Source organism: Microcebus murinus, chromosome 1 (assembly GCF_040939455.1).
Source record: "Microcebus murinus isolate Inina chromosome 1, M.murinus_Inina_mat1.0, whole genome shotgun sequence".
NCBI lineage: Eukaryota > Metazoa > Chordata > Mammalia > Primates > Cheirogaleidae > Microcebus > Microcebus murinus.
In genome coordinates, this window is record NC_134104.1 from 71,496,428 (window position 1) to 71,515,046 (window position 18,619).

Genomic DNA, 18,619 nt, shown 5'->3' on the forward strand with positions numbered 1-18,619 from the left:
AAAACAACACTAATTTTCTCCTAACCAGACCAAAGTACAGCTGAAACTCATTATCCTTCTAGAGAAGCATTTACCTTATTAGACATTTAGCTAAATCCTGTGATGTTTCTTTGCTATCATCACCATCTCCATCCAAAATCTTGCTTGATTCCATCATAAATCTCAGCTGGGGCCAAAGTATACATTTCGATGATACTAATCAGCATGTACCTCTCCTCTAGGATTCCTCTCCTTTGAATACTGAAGCATGTAAGTCCCTTTGATGGATGGGAAAGACATTGCCAAGAGCAGTGAACAAAGACACCAAATTTGGGAGAGGGGTTTTTTTTGGTAAACAATCAAGGATTTAGGTGTGAGGTAGAGAATTCAAAAATGGTTACCATCCATTCAGCTGAACCAATTTTTTTCTCTTACTTTCCCCTACCTTCTTTATACAAAAAGAAAAGAAAAAAAAAAATCTCTGATAGCAGAGAATGGAGAAAAGAATTATGTGCTTAAATAATTGGGAATTTAAAATGGAGAATAGGTAACACAAAGAAAAACTTCCTTTTGAAATTTGAGAGCCAGACCCAACTTCCAGCTGGTTTTTGAGAACAATTTCCTTTCTTGCAATATTCCTCTTACCACCTGAATATGGAGAGAGCAGGTAGGTAACAGAATAGTTCCCTCCTGAATTTTCCTGGTAACTAACAAAAGGTGAAGAAATTTTATGTCCACATATAGAATGTAAAATTTCCTGAAGGTGAGAGCTGCTACTCGCTAGAAAGTTCTTTAAAAGAAGTGAGGAAATTTACATTGAAAAGCGTCTGATGTTTCAGTCACCAGCTGGGGGATGTGGGGTTAAATCTTGTATGTATCACCCCTGGCAGAGTCAAGGAAGGAGACTACATTCTTTCCTTACCAGCGTTTTCACCATGCAAAACCCAGGGGTAGAAGACAGATTATATGTTAGCAACAGACACTACATAAATGTTGTCAGGGACCACCAACTCACCTTCGGTCCTCCTGCCTATGCCTAAGATCCAAATCTCCTCTAGGTCCAAATGCTATCCCATGAAGAAAGAGTACAGCAGAGTAGAATCTTGAATTGACAGTATTTTAACCTATGCTGACTTGGAAAATTACTAGAGTGGCCTGGATAGAGTGCCTGTTTTTAAGCAAGTGGTACAATGCAAATTGAGGAAGTAATTGTGGAAGTAATGTTCATTGGAGTCCTTTGGCCTGTAGTAACTGTGAAATTTAAGATGCTAAAATGTATGTTCCTCTGGTTTCTGAAGAATATAATAGGATTCCAAGATGAAATAAGATAGTTGGTCCTTTCAGGGAAAGTGGTGGGGAGGATTGGAAGAGCTAGCAAAAGAATTATAAGAAAGTGTATTAAAATGCTTGCCATTTTAAGAGAAATAGTAGATTCAGCAAAAGGAAAAACTTGAATTAAAGCCAAAGGAAATAGGACCTAAGACTGTTTATCTCTGAAAATGTTACATTCTGGAATATTTTTAAGAGCAGACTCCGAGGAGAGAGCAGTCCGTAGAGAAGTCGAGGTTAGAGGGGCCTGGGAAGCACTTTGCTGACTTCAATCGAAGTTGAGGGTGCAAAAATGCAGAGCAATAAAACTTTTAACTTGGAGAAGCAAAACCACACTCCAAGGAAGCATCACCACCAGCAGCACCACCCGCACCACCAGCAGCAGCAGCACATTTCCTCGTCCTGTGACTGTGGAGCCCATGGACCAGTTAGATGATGAAGAGGGACTTCCAGAGAAGCTGGTTATAAAGAACCAGCAATTTCACAAGAAGCGAGAGCAGCCACCCAGATTTGCACAGCCTGGCTCCTTTGAATATGAGTATGCCATGCGCTGGAAGGCACTCATTGAAATGGAGAAGCAGCAGCAGGACCAAGTGGACCGTAACATCAAGGAGGCTCATGAGAAGCTGGAGATGGAGATGGAGGCTGCTCGCCATGAGCACCAGGTCATGCTGATGAGACAGGATTTAATGAGGCGCCAAGAAGAATTTCGGAGGATGGAACAGCTGCACAACCAAGAGGTGCAAAAACGAAAGCAACTGGAGCTCAGGCAGGAGGTGGAGCTCAGGCGCCGTGAGGAAGAGATAAGGAGGCAACAGGAAGAAATGATGCGGCGACAGCAGGAAGGATTCAAGGTAACCTTCCCTGATGTGAGAGAACAGGAGATACGGATGGGCCAGATGGCCATGGGAGGTGCTATGGTCATAAACAACAGAGGTGCCATGCCTCCTGCTCCTGTGCCGGCTGGTACCCCAGCTCCTCCAGGACCTGCCACTATGATGCCGGATGGAACCTTGGGATTGACCCCACCAACAACTGAATGCTTTGGCCAAGCTGCTACAATGGAAGGAGTTGGGGCAATTGGTGGAACTCCTCCTGCATTCAACCATGCAGCTCCTGGAGCTGAATTTGCTCCAAACAAACGTCGCCGATACTAATAAAGTTGCAGTGTCTAGTTTCTCAAAACCCTTAAAAGAAGGACCCTTTTTGGACTAGCCAGAATTCTACCCTGGAAAAGTGTTAGGGATTCCTCCTAATAGTTAGGTCTACCCTGCCTGTACTACTCTAGGGGGTATGCTGGAGGCAGAGGGCAGGGGAGGGGTGGTATTTAACAAATCAGTTCTGTGTGGTGCATTCCTGAAGTCTCAAATGAGATTGTTGAGGGCCTGGGGGAACTATGGCAAAATGGATCCAGTTAGAGCCCTATTAATCTTGATCATTCCGGTTTTTGTCCATCCTGTTTTGTTTTCTTATCCTTACACCCCCTATCCCAGAGACACTGCCACATGACACCACAAAATCCCCCAATGACCTTAGCCCATTGCTCCATTTACTCCCAGGTGAGAATTCAGGAAAATGTCCACAGAGGTCACAGACAGCGTACATACGGTTCTGTTATATCCCATATATTACCCTAATGTCTTTAAGGAAGACATTTTCTCTTAGAGATTTTCATTTTAGTATATCTTTAAAAAAAAATCTGGTGTTAACTTGCCTCCATCCTTTTCTTGGGTAAAGATGACCCAGGAATGGCCCTTTTGTGTCTATGATGTTGCTGTTCACAGCTTTTTTTTAATAGGCCTAGTATAATCTTGGGAACAGGGTTGCTGTATGCTGAAAGTCTGACAGTAGCTCTTAGCCTTGCCTATCTTAGGTAGTTATGCTGTGCATTTTTTATTGGTGTACCATGTTTGATTTGTCCCTGATACCTTAAATTTGAAGTTTTTCTGAGAAATGGAGCAGTAATGCAGCATCAACTTATTAAAATACATTTTAAACCTTTTAAAAAAAAAAAAGAGCAGATTCCAGGAAAGCAAATTTCCATAGATTTCTGGACAATTTTAATCCAAATTAAGCCTGGATCTCAGTGTGGAAAAAAAAGTACTGGCTTTGGAATGGAGAAGAAATAAAGATGAACTAATAATAAGCTGTGGAATCTTGAAACGCCAAAGTTTACGACTTGCCTAATTTATACCTTATCTAAGTAACACAATTCCGTTACACCACAGTTTGTGTGTTTCAGATGACTCATTCACAACTCAAGGAAAATGGCAGAAAGATGTCCTACAAACCCAAGCAAAGGGGGAGAAATATTTTGTAAGATTGGCAAAGCCAATATTTGTTTAGATTCTTCTCAGGTTCATATTTTATTGAATATTATCATCTCATATCTGGGTACCAGGAAAATGTTAGGCTTTAAGCATGTTTTCAGTGGACTATGAATAATGAAACAATAATTTTTTGAAAATAGTTTCAGCTCTCTTAGAATCCAGAGATTCTATTTCTCTGACATATTAAACTAGAAGAGCAATCAGATTTTAACAACTTGTCTTTTTTAAAATCTAACTCCAAAATGGAATGCAGCTGGTTGTTTAGTATTGTCTTGAATATTGTCCTTTTATCCATGTATTTCAATATCTTTTCTTTTCTGAAAATTAAGGAATGGACTAAAATGAAATAAACCTCAAAATTTTACCTTATACGAACTATAGTTCAGAGATTTCTAGCAAGTTAACCCCATCTGGTATTAAAAAGTAAAATTTACAAAATACTGTAGGAAAATTTCAGTTCCTATTGCCTCCCTTTCATTAGAAGGTATAAGATCCATCTCTTCAGGTACTATTTTAGATTGCAAACTTGCTTTTCTGTACCAAAGATCAAAATCCTTTGGCTTAGGCACCTATAAACATGATTTTTAGTCACTGTATGGAAACTATTGCAAATTACTGAAGAAATCGTTTACACCGTAGTACTCTGACTAGCATACTCCACATCTAAATATGCTCAAAATCCAAGTGAATATGTTGAAAAACAATAATACTAAATTATCCTAATCACCAACCCTTTCAGATATATTTCATGAGTGTGTGAAAAATTAAAATCACAAAGAATTTTTCAAAGAAGAAACATCTTTGTCATTTATGTTTGTTTACCAGGCCTTAACATATGGTGAAGGTGCTAAATCAGTCCTTTATTATTGTAATCAGTAATAACAAATGGAAAATGAAGTCCAAAGAAAACTCAGCACAGAATGAATCACTGGCAAATGAAAAGACTTTCAGAGGAAACCTGGCATCTTGGCAGATGGAACTGCTTCAGTTGTCTGCCACTCTCACTTCCTGTCCCTTCTTCCTTCCATCCTATGTCTGCCTTCATCTCCTCTTTCTGGAACAAATAGAGCTGCTCCTAATTGGATTTCCTGTCTTCATGATCTCTTCCTTCTAACCCATTTTATACTCTGTTTTCCCAAAACATATTTTTATCATTTTATTTTTTAAAAAGCCATTAATTTCGATTTTTTAAAAAACCTACAGAATTCTTCATGGAACTGTTTGTCTCCTGATAAACCTCACTTTAAACTGAGGCCCAGAGAGATGAGCTTAAAGGGCCATAACTACAGTCAGCTACTCATCTCACCAGGAACTTTCAATGGCCTCCTGTTATATTAATATATTAATATTATATCTGGTGCTGAATTTTTCCTCTCATTCAAGGCTCTTGGCATGCTCACCCCCACATCTCCAACGTTATTTTCTATTATCTCAACTCCTATCTCTGACACCAACTTTTTTTCACTTGATCTCAACACCTATTTCTGATATTCCAGCTTTCCTACACTGTAACTCCTATCTAAATGTCCCAAATACAATCAATAATAAATAATTGGTCAAAATATTCTGTTCATTAACATTACAGGATAACTTGTATTCAAATTTTCTGAAGTTCTACTCTGTTTCTAATTTTTTTTTTTTAAAGGCTGGTCAAGTGAAGCAGTGGAAGTGGAGAAGGAACAAAAGAATCTATAACTGGTTGTGATCAATTAGTTGTAAACACCACTGCACTCGGACTAACCATCTTTCTAAATTTTAAATGATAGCAAATAATGTCTAAAAATCTATGTATTTCCCTTATTTGCAATGGAAACAACATACGTGTACTATAATGATACTAAAATTAAAACCCTCATGTACTCTTTTCTTAGAGTCCAGGCAAATAATTTCTCACCAAAACTAAAACTATTAACTATAAATATATTATATTTATTGCCCTTTGTGTTTTATAACAGAGGAACCATGTATTTGGAAATGCCATGAAAACTAATATGATTAATATAATAAAGTTTATTTCAAGTTAACAAACATTCAGTATTTACTACATGAAAAGACCATGCTGGCCAAATTGGGGAATATAAGTGTGGCTAAGATACAGCTTCTGTCCTTCAAGAATACAGGATCAAATGAGAGAAAGAGACATAAATATAAATGTTAATTAATATATAAACTAAAGGGTAAGAGGGATGAAAGCGATTTGTTTTGACTAAATTGAGCACTGAAGGATTCTTAAGAAAGCAGGATTTGAGTTGGCCTTAAAAGATTTGCAGGATTTTATAAGGCAAGTCAATCTGGGCAGAGGCCAGTTGAGTCTATTTCCCAGCATAACATTATATCATTAACTATTTGTTTGGGTGTCCTTGGTCTCCACCTGAATGTGAACTCCTCTAGGAGGTCCTTACTTATTTTGCATCCCCAGAGTCTAGCAAAGGCCTAGTTCATTGGAATTTCTCAGTAAATATTGTTGAATTAATCAATTGATAGCTATCAGGCGCCTAAAAAATTGTAATGCCTCTCAAATCCATACCCAGGAGTTGCTTAATGAAGTTTCACTAAAGCTGTCCCCTCCCCCCAAGAAAAGTTCAAGAAATTAAAATACAAAAACCCTCCCACTTATATCTGTTATCCCTGCAAATGTGAGGTGTTCCCCACATGGTTCTCTGTATTTCAATGGGAGCAGAGTTGTGGTTCCTATCAAAAACACTGTACTTGGCACTAAAAACATAATACCAAGACTAACCAGCACTGTGTAAGAATTGGACAATCTCTTTTTCAGGCCAGACCCACTTTGTCTATAGTTTTCTGCTCACAGAAGAATCTCATTTATGCTGGTTGAGAGGTTGTATGAAGAAATGGGAAGTGCTGTGTGAGTTGGTGCCTCTTAGGAATCAGTGAGAGGTTAGAGTATTTGTGAGGTTAGTGTAGAATCTGTGACACTCCTATATCCTAAAATGAAGAAGCACTCAACTTTCACTATGTCATGAACATTTGTACTTATAGGCCTCCCCAAAGAGGAAACTAGATACAAAGAACATTAGGAAATGAGAAACAAAATACTGCTTTCCTAATAGGTATGTGAGAGCTCAGGAACTTCCCATTCAGGGCCTTCTTGCAAGCTATGATGGATCACATGCTCTAGACTTGAGATAAGATGGAGGCTTCTAGTCCCCCACCTTTACTCTAAATTCTGAGATCAGTATACATTTTCAGGAACTGAGATCTGCAAGGTAAGCTCTGATAGAACTTTCTATTCAGTTGCAAATTTCAAGGGGATGGGAAAGAAACAAACCTGGCTAGTTCTACATAAAAGAGGCAAACCCCGTCTATACCTGCAAAAAGAAAAGAGAGTGAAATAAAGTTGCTAATCTTTAAGGAATATTGGTAAATGTAGCCCCATGGATATTCTAGATTCTGACCAATGTATCAATTCGTCCTCCCTGAAGGGAGTGAAATTAATGAGGATATGGGTGTGGTAGGAGGAAACCCGTGTGTCCATTCTCTCTGTAGTACCTATCAGGTTCATACGCTTGAAAGCATTTTCAATTATATTCGTCTTCCAAATGTGCAATTAGCAGTGGATTTTCATTCACTCAGCAAATATTTATCAAATGTTTTTATGTACTAGGCACTCTGGTAGACACTAGAGATGTAATGGTGAATGAGATAATCAAGATTTCTGCCTTAATAACCTTTGTAGTCTAATCAGGAATACAGAGAAGCAAACAGGCAATTATAACACAGTATAAAAGTGCTGTGATAGAGAAAGTACAAGTGGTATAGCAAAAAGAACAGGGGGAACTAGTCTAGAATTGATGACATTGGGATTGCCAGGAAAACTTCATAGTGGAAATAATAGGCATGCTGAGACCTGAAGGGGGAATAAGAGTTGGTCAGGTGTAAAGGACATAGTTGTTAGTTGTTTTTGCATACAGCATCCATTCTTCCATTGTCTGGTATCAATACCTTAATTTCCCTTTGGGCAATTACCCCTCCTGCTCCCCCCACCCCCTTTTGATCCACGAGATTTGGCTAAGGCTGACATGAACATCACAGTCTAAGGGTCAGAATACTGCTCCAGTGGGTCAATCAGAGTATTTCATTCCTCTGGTCCTCATGATTGGTTTTATTAAGTGCACGTTACCTAAGCTAGGCCAGTGAGACTGATTCCAAGGGCATATGTCAAAACTATTGGACAAGAGGCCCTCGGATGCACTAAAATTGCTTACCTAGCAGAATGTAAAGCCTGAGCTTTGCAAAGATAGGTACCACATGACATCTGTATCTGAAGCATAAGGCAGAATAAGGGGTGAGGGCATATGTACACTGCCATCTTTTTATATCAAGAAAGCAAAACCTTTCTCAGAAGCCCCACTGCACACTTCTCTTGATCTCTCTGCCCAGAAATGTGTCACGTGGTCAACCCCACTTGCTAAAATGCTGTGGGATCAGGAATAGGGTTTTCAGAATTGGCTTAAACCAATCATGGCCCATCACGTAGTGCTGGGCACGTTGCTATACTCTCCAAAAATCAAAACAAACAAGAAAACTGAGTTCTATTAATAAGGGAAAAGGGAAACGGGTATTGAGAAAAATTAGCTATGTGACCACAGTGTTTGAAAGTATTTAAGATTCGTGATTTTATATTTGTTTGATAGGGCTGCGATAACAGAATATCACAGACTGGGTGGCTTAAACAACAGAAATTTATTCTCCCACAATTCTGGAAGCTGGAAGTTCAAGATCAAGGTGTTGGCAGATTTGTTTGTTCTGAGGCCTCTCACCTCGGCTTGTAGATGGCTGCCTTCTTGCTGTGTCCTCACATGGTCTCTCCTCTGTGGGCAAGCATCCCTGATATCTGTCTGTGTGCCCAATTTCCTCTTCTTATAAGGACACCAGTCAGGCTGAATAGGGTCCACCCTAAGGCCTCATTTTAACATAATCATCCCTTTAAGGGTCTGTCTCCAAATACAGTCAACACTCTGAGGTAGAGGGGCTTAACACTTCAACATATGAATTTGGAGGGGACATAATTGAGCCCATAACAATTTATAATATTAATTTGGTTCCAGAAAGTTAATAAATGCATTTCTATTAGCAGTGGGGGTAAAACTCTTCCTCTCTCACTTCATCTTTTTTATTTTACTTTTTTTATTTGTTTGTTTTTGGTTTTTTGTGTTTTTTTTATTTCAGCATATTATGGAGGTACAAATGTTTAGGTTACATGTGTTCCCTTTCCCTTCCTCCCCCTAGCCCCCTAGTCAGAGATTCAAGCATATCCATCCTTCAGGCGGTGTGCATCACTCTCATTGTGTATGTATATACCCATCCCTTATTTTACTTTTTAAAGGCTAGTCAGTAAAGCAATGGGAGTGGAGAAGGAACAAAGAAATCTGTAACTGGTTGTGATCAAGTAGTTGTAAACACTACTGTACTCAGACCAGCCTCTCATTACATCTTTAAACATTAAGCATTATCATTTAAAAATCACTTCTAATTTATCGAAAGAAAAAATTTTTAGTGTTGTGGTGATTTGCATTCCTTTGTATTAGTGAGGATGAATAACTTTCAGGTGTATTTTTCTCATGTAATTTCATCTTTTATTGAACCAGACACCTCTCAGCCTCACCAATTCCAGCCAGGGCAGTTCCAGACCCACTTGGCACTCAATGTCTTCTATGCTCCTGCTCCCACAGCTTCTTCGACACTGTGGAGTGGGATGTCAGTAGGACTCTACTTGGCAAACAGCTCAGTAGGGCTGGGGAGTTAGTGGCCCTAGGACAACTTTCAACCAAAGGGGTTTGGAAGACAATGAGTAGATTCTTCTCCCCAACAATCCTTAAGTGGGCCATTCAGAGCATTCTCTGTACTCTTGAATACATCCCAGTGGGACTGAGTCTCATTTGCCCATAGTGGTGGCCAACTGAATTACACACAGTTGCATTGGCTCTTTCTCCTCCTCTATTTCAATATGCCCAGTTCCTCATTTCTGCCTTCCTGGATTCACCCCCTCATTCCCCAATCCAAATAAATTTTTTTGCAGAAAAGTCCTATTCCATACACTGTTTCAGAGACTACAGTATCTGTAAGCTGGTCTTTGGTTACACCTTTTTGATTTTGTTGTTTTCTCTTTGTCACGAATGTTTTATGTATCAAGGATATTAACCTTTTGAAAAGAATGTCAACAGAGTTGTGAAGAGAATACTACATCCTTTAAATTCTATGTCATGCCAATTTTTGTCTGAGCTCAAGAAAAAACATTCTTGTATTTGCTTAATATTTCAGAAATGCATCATTTAAAATATCCATTTTGCACTTGATCTTAGCCAAATGTCTGAGAAGCAATAAAACCATTCATTTCGTATTACCATTTCTGTCATAGTTTTTAACTTAGAAATCATTGTTATACTTCCATAAAAATTCTAGTTGATATCAGAGAGTTCCCTCTTTAGGGCTGTTTGTTTTATCTTTAGAGATAGAGCACCCTTTCGAATTGTGTTGAGAATACAAATAAAATCATTTCTTAATACGTCTGCTTCTTCCAGTCCATCTGTTTTAGGTGGAAAGCAACTTTTATTCTTCTATGTGGTCCATTTCCTTTGATTTGCACCTCTTATTTTGCCCAGATTCTTTGCTTTTACTGATTATTCCTATGTAAGGAAGAGGGTCTGTGCTTTTTGGAATTAGCTTCTCCAGAATCAGTTTCTCCATAAAGAAGAGGGTCTATGCTTTTCTGCAATTAGCTGTTATCCCAGGAAGAGTAGAAGTACATTCTGTCAAAATTGTTGGGTTTTGGTCTAAACCTTTTATTAAAGGGGTCTTCAGATGTAAACAAGTTCTGAGATTCCCGAAGGCATCATCTGATGTGATTATCAATCAAGTGTTGAGGTGAAAGTACTAAGTCATTTTATACCAGATGCAAACCACTATATTTTGAGGAGAGATATAAATTTGTCTATTGTGACTTTTCCCTTGTGATTATATTGAAAGAATTATTTGTGGAAATTTTATATGAACCATTTAACAACATAATGAAAAACACTATTGTTTTTTTTCCCTCATATTATGGGGGTACAAATATTGTTAGGGTTACATATATTGCCCCTACTACCTCTCCCCCCCATGCCAGAGCTTCAAGTGTGTCCAACCCTCAGGTGGTGCATACCACATCCGTTATGTAATTATACACTTTTTCCCTCCCCACCCTGCCCACCACCCAATAAAAGTGTTCTTTTTGACATTTTTGTTACATTGTATATCTTTGCCTCTCAGTAAGAAGGGTTAGAGATATTCCCTTCCCCTCCACAATGCTCGCCACATCCCTAAGATGTGGGTCTCCCCCCCACCCCGAATCCCTGGTGTACACTACCACCATTTGAGCACCATAGTTTTAGTCAGTCAGTACCAATTTGATGGCAAGTAGATGTGGAGCCCATTTTCCAGATTTTATGTCACCTCACTTTGGATAATGGGCTTAAGCTTAATCCAGGATAGCGTAAACGGTGCTAGCTCACTGTCGTTTCTTAGAATTGAGTAATATTCCATTGTGAGCATATACCACATTTTAATTATCCCTTCATGAATTGACGGGCATTTGGGTTGTTTCCATGACCGTGCAATCGTGAATTGTGCTGCCATAAACATTTGGGTGCAGCTGTCTTTGTAATAGAATGTCTTATGCTCTTTTGGGTAGATGCCCAACAATGCTATTGCAGGGTCAAATGGTATTTCTATTTCCAGCTTTTTGAGGTATCTCCAGATTCTTTTCCACAAAGGTTGTTTTTTTGAATGTGAAATGCCTATTTCAATTCCTAAAATATATGTCATTATCTCACTGAACATTCCCTGAGAATCCTGAGAGGCCTAGGTGGAGGTTTTGCATTTGTCTCTGCAAAGTGCCCTAGGACACTATGAGTCTGGACTATTTTCATCTAATTCTTGGCTTGGAAGTGTTTACACTGCAGAGGTAGAATAAATTTAAGAAAGATTAGGTCCAAGCCCCTGATTACAAATGTTTAGGGCAGGCTTATTTCCACCTGTAACCAAGCCTGAAGCAGACACGCTTTCTTGTCATTGAGCTCCAGTCCACATTTTGACTAGGAAACAGTAGTGTCAGTTAGTGGTTGAAGTTTTGTGATTGAGCAAGGAACAACTGTCATTCTGGAGTTCTCTACATTCACATTATTAAGCTTCCAAGCAGAGCCTTGGGGTCAGCATGCAAAGAAAACAATCCCATAAAAACTTTCTTTCATTACATCTTCCAACTGTTTCAGCTCATCATTTGCTCTACTGACTCACCTGCTTCTGATTGTCTTGGCTTCTGATACCCTGAATAATTTTTTTTTTTGCACCTGGTTTTGCCTGATGTCTCAATCCTGATACCTATTTCTGCTGTTCTTACTCTGAGTTCTGGATTCTTTTCTTGATTGGAATTTGCATTTGCCGACTTAAGTAAATATATCACCCAGTTCAACACAGTCCCCCAAACCCTACACACAGGTACAGGCTCTTAGGTTCATCATTCCTGCTTAATTCTCCTGGAGGATCAGCGAAGAGAACCAGTCCATGTTTGGCAGGGTGGGTGTTTCAGTCCATTCCTGTTGCTATCACAAAATACCTTAGACTGGATAAATTATAAATAACAGAAATTTATCTCTCCCAGTTCTAGAGGCTGGAAAATCCAAGATTAAGGCACCAGCCTATATGGTGTTTGACAAGGGTTTGCTCTTTTCATTCAAAGTGACACCTTATTGCCATGTTCTCTGGAGGAGATGAATGCTGTGTGTCCTCATATGGTGAAACAGACAGAAGAGTAAAAGGCACTAAGGTGCTCCCTTCAACCTCTTTTATAAAAGCACTAATCTATTTATGTGGACAGAGTCCACATAACTTAATCGGTTCCCAAAAGACCCCATCATTTAAAACCATCACCTTGGTATTAAGCCACTTCCAATATATGAATTTTGAAGAGTTAAATACATTTAAGCCACAGTGGTGGGGCTCCACTCTTAGAGGGGAAACTTAAGGAAGGTTTTCAAAAACTAAAGTGACTAAAAATTTAGCTCTTGAAAGAATCCTGATCCTGTGGGCAGGGAGCAGGGTCACAGAGAAGATAAGGAAGTTGAAATTGGGATATTTAAGGACAACCCTGGATTGTCCCCAGGAATAGCAGGTTTTTCCATAAAAGAGACATAGAAAAGCAGGGGCTCAGTAATCATGTCTGGGCATCTACATACTAGGTTTGAGAAAACTGATAATTCCAAGTTTCATCAAAAGTAGGTTAGAGACCATATGATCCAGCAACTCCCTTTGTGAGTTTACACCCAAAAGAAATGAAAGCAGGAATTGAATACATATTTGTACGCTTATGTTCATAGCAGCACTATTCACAATTACCAAAAAGTGGAGGTAACCCAAATGTCTATCAGTAGATGAATGAATAATCAATATATGTTAGGTAGCAATCCATACATGCAATGGAATACATACAATGGAATACTATTTAGCCTTAAAAAGAAGGAAATTCTGACATATGATACAACATGGATGAACCTTGAGAACATTATGCTAAGTGAAATAAGTCAATCACAAAAGGACAAATAATGCATGAATCCACTTATACTTATAGGTACTTATATGAAGTACCTATAGCAGTCAAATTCATAGAGATAGAAAGTAGAATGATGGTTGCCAGAGGCTTGGGGAAAGAAGAATGGAGGGATATTATTTAATGGATACAGAATTTCAGCTGGAGAAGATGAAAAAGATGTGGAGATGAATGGTGGTGATGATTGCACACAATCACAATATAATTATACTCAATACCATTTAACCATACAATTAAAATGGCTAAAATAGTAAATATTATGTTATGTGTATTTTACCATGATTAAAAAAGACAGTGAAAAATTGAGTTTGGGAAATATTTAGTTAAAAAAAGAAAAAAGCATAATAAATAAAAAGGCAGTTAGAAATAAGAGGAATCAGAGAATAAGAAAGATGGTAACTAAAATACAATTTCTGACATTTTCTTCAATAAAGTACTATATAATGAAACATAAAAAAAAAAATTGAGTTTGGGATGGGTGGGTGTAGGAGAAAAGTAAGTGGTGGAGATATTAACACACATCCTGTTTTCTATGAAAGTATAGATGGAAACTATCATTGAATCTAGTTATGAGGGGTAGAAGAATACAGAGTTAGGAAAAAGTAAGAAGGGTTTAATTTCTTGTTAAGGCCAGCAATAGGTGAATGAGTTTTACAAATAATCTAAAATTGTTGTATTGATCAGAGAACTCTGATATTTTCAAATGTCTGTTAACATGTAGTATTAGCTAGGGTTCTCAAGAGAAACAGAACCAATAGGATATACAGATTCAGATATAGATATGTAAGAAGGTAATTATTATGGGAATTCATACAATTATGCAGGCTGAGAAGTCCCACGATATGCCATCTGCAGGGTGGAGGACCAGGAAAGCCACAGTGGTGTAACACAATCTAATACCAAAGGTCTGGGGGTGGAGTTAGGCAGTGCCAATACTGAAAGTCTCAGAGTTACATCAAGAACATGGGTCTCTGGGCAGGAGAAGACAGATGTCCTAGCTCCAAAAGAGAGAGCAAATTTGCTCTTTCTCTGCCTTTTTGTTCTATCCAGAACCTCAGTGGATTTCCTGCCTGCATTGGTGGGGCTGATATTCTTACACTCTCACAGACATACCTAGGAATAATGTTTTACCAGCTATCTGGGTATCACATAACCCAATAAAGCTGACACATAAAATTAACCGTAACACATGTTTAACACATACAGACATTACATGTGCACTTCTCTTGGCATCCTTGTGTAATCCTATAATCTAGCCATCTGAATTTAAACTCAGCAGGTCCTTGGGTCATTACCATAGTCCTTGGAGATCCTCTACTGAATGCCCTCAGTTATGATATGAGTGAGAGAGCAGGCTTGTCAATGGGAGAAGCAACACTAAAAGCAATCAAGAATGGACAGCACTAGTGGAAGCTCATAGGGATTTGGCTCCAAAAGCCTTCTTAAGCCCGTGTTCAGTTGTTTCCAAATGGGCATGCACCAACATGTGATTTTGGGTCTCAGAATTTAGCCAATATCTGTTCTTCAGCTTTGGCTTCAGTCTCAGCCTTTATAAGCTTAAATAACTAAATACCTAACTGCAGTGTCATTCTTGGCATCCTTGAAATTATGTGTGATCAATGATTATGAGATTGTAAGTTACCTTCATATCTAAACAATGTATCGACATCAATAATATAAACAGATCATGTCATTTGAACATGTTGTTATTGTTATCATATTCATTTTCAAATATGGGTAAGCATTTTAGATGTAGGTAGGATTAAAATCGTGTATGCATTAGTTTTTGACATTCTTTCAGTGAAGGTATAAATATATATTTATGAATTCAGAGTAAAATGCTGAAATAATTAATGTTGATTGTGAAAGCTGTTAATTGTATACATTAAAAATAATTAAAATTTTCAGATAGAGAAATATTTGGTTTGTGGGATTGCCTCAATGAAATTGCACCGTCATCAATGACTAAATTTTCAAGCCCAGGAATTGATGAGGAAGTAAGTCTTTACTTCAGCCATCACTGTAAGAAAATATAGAAAGCTGAACATCTTGACTGCAATGCCACCTTGAGCAGTCACCTATATTGGCAGTGTTGGCCAAAAATATCTTGTTCCTCCATTGACCACAGTTGAAGGTAAACATCTGTTCCCATCCCATATGTACAGGTTAGTGACCATATGTGCAACCTAGAAGTTGTTAGTGCTGAGAAATTATTCCTTTACTAAGTCAAACTTTTAAATTTTGACTCCTGAAAATTTTAACAACTAAAATTTTTATAATATTACAAATTTTTGGATATCCAGGTATTTACCCTCTGATGGTTAGAGTGACCAAATATCTTCATTTGCCCGGGACTGAGGGGATTCCCAGGCATGGAATTGATGTGCTAAAAGTGGGAAAGTCCTGAGCAAATGGGAGTGAATGGGTGACCCTAGTGATCGTGTTCTATTTACCCACAGCATTGGATTTAGCTTAATACTGGCTTTAACATTTAACTGAAAGTCTGGATTTGTTATATTCCTGCCACTAAAGTCTGGCAGTGTTGGATAAATATAATGCTGGCAACTTCTCTGGCATAGCTCAGAGCAAGCAGGTCTGGAGAGAAAGTGGAGAGAGTTTTTGTAGAGTACCCAACCTTACAGCACCTCATGAATTGAACCAAAATCCAGGGCCCTGAGAATGAGCCCCCTACTCTCCTTGTGAATCCCAATATTGGCTTGACTACAGGACTAGGAATCTGCTTAGATTTTTACCTCTTAGCCTGCCTGGTACTCCGGTTTTCATTTGCTAGGCTCTATTCCTTGCCAAAGTACTCTAAATAAAGTTTTTGAAGTTGAAGATAAGTTAGTGTATCGCTTTGGAGTTTTAAACATGCTTTACTTTCTCAATGTGCCGGAACATAGTGAAACAGAAGAGATCAGTAGCTATGTTAATGTGCCTGCATATGCTTCCTAGTTATATAAAAAAATATTTTGTCGAAACTCAACTTTCAATTTGTAGAGACAAAAACTGATCAAATGTTCAGTAAGATGATTAGTATGTATTTTGAGGATTTAAAAAGATTTCCCTTCCTAAAAAGGAGGAGAAGGATGATGGTAGTAATGATAAATATGTTATAGCTAACACTTATTATGGTAATGTTCTTAGTGCTTTACATGAATTAATCCACTTAATCCTCACAGCAGTTTTGTCAGTGAAGTACTGTTACTATAGATCATTAGCCTGCAACAAGTGCTATTACTGGTTAGGAAACTGACCAAGCCCACAGTCACGCATCTAGGAATTGGCAGAGTTATCATTGGAATCCAGGTATTTGATCCACGACACTCCTATTTTTCATGACAGATATAATGTGGTGTTTAATATTTTGATGGTATAATGTTGTAGCTATAATGTGAAAAGTATTTTCTAACTGTGATTTCAGTTTAAACTTTATTTTTTATTAATTAGAAACTAAATTAATTTTATTCACTCAAGTCATTCCAAATTAAAGTTATACATGATCCTGGAATAATCTTGAAAAGTTGTGTGCTATTCAGATTCCAGCTTCTTATGATTTGAATCAGTGTCATTATCCCATTTATGGTAAAGAAACATATAACCCCTCCTGTACCGAAGGGTGGGGTGGTATTAAAATGGAAGCCAAAGAATCATCAGCCTGTTGGCCCAGAATATTATTTCATGTAAGAGAATGAAAGAAAAAATCATGGTCATATTTTAAAAAGACTGTGGACCCACATTGTAGTGACTAGGAACCTGACACCTAATATTTGGCACTAGGGACCCTCAAAATCATCTGCCTATCATTCTTGACCCAAAAATATTCAGCACAATCCAAAAGATACAGTGGTTTCTTAGGGTTTTACTGTTTGGGAATTTTATAATTCTAAATAAGACTGTTTCACCACTTGCCTACACATTTTCTAGTGCCCAGAACAGCAAAGAGAAGGAAGTACCCAAGAAGCTGTTTTCAAGGCTGATTAGGGTAAAATCTAGCCTACAAAATGCAATTACTGGTCACGAATAGATTAAAATGACCTACCATCATGAGCATTAATAGTACTGTCTCTGGCTGTATTAGAACTTGCTAGAGATATACAAAGCACTATCATGGACTCATTCAAGCCTCAACGACCTAGAGAGTTAGCAATTAGCATCTCCAGTTGACAAGTAAAGGGAGAAATAGAAATACTAAAGGTCTCTTCTGGAGTCACACAGTATTTTGAGTGTAAATCTGGCACGCTTTGCACTGTATGTAATACTTATAATCAGACATGCACGATGAGAAAGAGAGCAGACTCCTTCAGATTTGTGACATTAATAGAGGGCATCAAAAGAAATAACCAATACTCTGTCATAAAGCTTATTTCAAAAATGACAAAACAGGACTGAAAAACTTCTGTAATTAATTCCTGTTGCCAATACTCTTTATCCTCCATAAGGACATGAATAAAAATCTTAAGCCTTTAGAAATCTACATCAGGTCAGACATGTTTTTGTTTCTTGCTTGCTTTCTCTCTCTTTCTCTCTTGCTCTCTCTATGTATATACATATAGACACATACACACACATACATGATACATATTATGTATGCAAAAATACTTATATGTAAAGGTTTTCTTATATGTAAATGTTTAATTTACCTGTAAGGTATGCAGAACACTTGCATACAGAATTATATATAAATGAATGATGCCTATGTTCAAGTCCACTGAAAATAATGGTGCCTTGTGCAGAGTGTGCTTTACAGAAATATTAATGCTAATGGGATTGTTTCAGTGGGAGACATGTACTGTCAAGAATTGCACACAGTTATAAACAGTGCCTAAGGCTAAGTTTACATGCTAATGCTTTATTGGGGTACATCCCAAGACACAAGAATGAGGAGGTACAGGGAAAAGAAGGGAAGCAATGGTGCATTTCTGAGCCTGACAAGAAACCTAGCCAATCACTTGGCCATATAAGAAACCTCCAGAATGGAAGATTGGAACCACCTGACCTCAGAAATGTCTGTTCCAAAGGAGGAAAAGTAAAGAATTTGTTAGCTAACTTCCCATCCCCATTTTTCATGAGTCATCAAAGTTTGCCCCATGAGGCCCTAACTACTCCAAACTTGTAGGTTGTGTTGCCCAGCCCTCCAGCCAGGCACAGGACAGAGAGCCTCTTTGGACCTAAACCTGGACCTTCGGGGATCCTTTTATGGGGGCTGTGATGGAGGCATGCTGATGCCCAGCTCTCATCCCAGGAGGGGCTAAGACAAGGTGATAGCTTTGTGGCCAGTACCCTCTACTGAGCAAAGTTCCAAGGCATGGGGAGTAGGGATGAAGAGAAATAAGGCCAAGAAAATCTAGGTCAAACAAACTGGGTCCAGTACAAT

General features: G+C 38.3%; 1 long non-coding RNA gene and 1 pseudogene across 2 annotated transcripts in view; both read left to right on the forward strand.

Moving 5' to 3' along the window:
• LOC105879766 (uncharacterized) overlaps nucleotides 1–18,619 on the forward strand; it is a 215,802-nt gene that overhangs the window by 61,618 nt on the left and 135,565 nt on the right. The gene's annotated exons all lie outside the window — the stretch shown is intronic.
• LOC105879746 (non-POU domain-containing octamer-binding protein pseudogene) lies at nucleotides 1,703–3,323 on the forward strand (annotated as a pseudogene).